Source organism: Pundamilia nyererei, unplaced genomic scaffold (assembly GCF_000239375.1).
Source record: "Pundamilia nyererei isolate P.nyererei 1_Seehausen unplaced genomic scaffold, PunNye1.0 scaffold00103, whole genome shotgun sequence".
Taxonomy (NCBI): domain Eukaryota; kingdom Metazoa; phylum Chordata; class Actinopteri; order Cichliformes; family Cichlidae; genus Pundamilia; species Pundamilia nyererei.
The window spans coordinates 2,119,863-2,121,898 of NW_005187504.1; positions in this window are offsets into that span (position 1 = coordinate 2,119,863).

The following is a 2,036-nucleotide window of genomic DNA, read 5'->3' on the forward strand; positions in this document are numbered from 1 at the left end:
TACAGATTGAGTAGCTGTAACGATGGGATCCTATCACAGTACCATACTTGAACTCGGTGAGCTCTTTCAAATAGTCCATTCTTTCACGAATATTTGTAAACGCATACTTTACCCATTTTTTTTGTCCATATAGAGTCTGTTGAATATGGATATTATGAAATCTGTGTCACTCACTCATTTAAATGGTGTGGTATTTCTCATCAACAAGTAAAAGCACTGGGTCTTGGTGAATATTGGGAGAGCAGATGAAGACCTTGTGTTGTTGAGATGAAGTGCGCTGATGTTGACAGAGTAATCGAAACTAAAGCCTTGTTGTCAGAGTTGTGGGCCCAGATTGGACTGCTGCGTGAATCATAGTAATTGGCTCTTGTCTCAGTGGTGGAGAACAACATCCATTAACAGAGAGGATTTAGAGGGAGGAGGTGTTAGTTTGGCTTTAGCTTATGTTTGCAGCTTGAGAGGAAAACGATGAATATTTATGGGGCTGAATCTGTGTGTATATCTGTGAGATACGATTACGCCGTGCAGACCAACGACAATCTCGTAAAACTAAAATTTAATTTGTATTGTGTGTTGATTTCTTGGTTAGTAAATTGTTACTCCATATATTCAGTTTTACTGCCTTTAATCTGGGGTAGGCTCTGGGCTGTTTTCAGGCTTTAGACACACTGGTTTCCACTGTTTTCTCCAGACCAGATGAGATGACCAGCATAAAGAGTAAGAAAGTATCGGGTGTTGCAAAGAGTTAAGTCGATTTTACTTGGGCCAGCAGGGTTTAAATTCAGGGTGAAACCAACATCGGGACTAGCTTAATTTTAGCACAAAGCCTTCTACTTGTCTGGTGGGAGAGACTGAGAACAGAAGGAGAGCTGCAGGAGATGGAAAGCTGTCTGTTTTCCAAATTCTGGCTTTTTTTTTTTTGTTTGTTTGTTTTGTTTTTTTCTGCTCACCTCAGCTTCAATTAACTGTTAGAATTAAGTCTGTAAAAAAATCATTATCTACAAATAATGAGATGAAATAATATATGCATAAACAAGCAAACAATCAAATGATCTTCTTCATCATTAGTGATGTGATGTTTTGATTGCAGGACATCATCTGTAAACCAAGGTTTCTTTTGACAACACCGATTCATCCACATCAGTATCCAGCCTGTAATGAGTCACTCAGGATGCCATTCATCTCCACAAGGCGACATGATTGCAACATTCATTTATCTATCGAGGCAGAATTACACCATTTACTCATCCAACTGGACATTATTAGACTGTTCATTCATCTAATATGAGGCCATTACAGCTGAAAGACCCGTTTCAACCCAGGGAACATTAAACCTGCTTCTCAATGATTAGACTCCACTCTGCCACTCATGTTGTTATACTCAGAGTCGATAGGATTGATGAATAGCTGTCGTATGAAACACTCATTAGATGTTAGCTTTTCAATTTTAAGGACTGTTTGCTTCTCCAAGTGTTGTCTGAAGGCATTAAAAGCCCCTCAGCCATACCGGATAAATCAAAATGCACAGCGATCAAGTTGAGAGCAACACAGCATGCCTTTGATCCTGAAAAGGCGATCATTTGAAGCTCCTCTCCTGCTGTTTATAACAATTCAGTGGTTTTTACACATGCTAAGAGATGTAGGCTGATCCATCTCCAATTGCACCTGATACTGTGATATCCTCAGCATGGTTTCTGTTGTTTATCTCTGTTATATGAATCACTCAGACGCGTCTTCGACTCCGAAGATGAGCTTAGAGACTCTAATCCAATCTCTTTTAAGATTTTGATTGGTTCAGTGAGAGACTGGAGATGAATGTGACAGGCATGTTCTGACATTAAACTTACAGCTGATAACACCTCCAAGCACTCTGTGGTATCTTAATGAGACCAAAAAAAAAAGTTTGCTTTAGCGAATAGTTACACAATTTGTGGAGCTCATGTCTGGGCAGCATGATGCACTGTTCAGACTAAAGGCAATCTCAAAACAAACATTCATTACACACATTGTTTTTTATTGTATAGTATGTTAGTTTA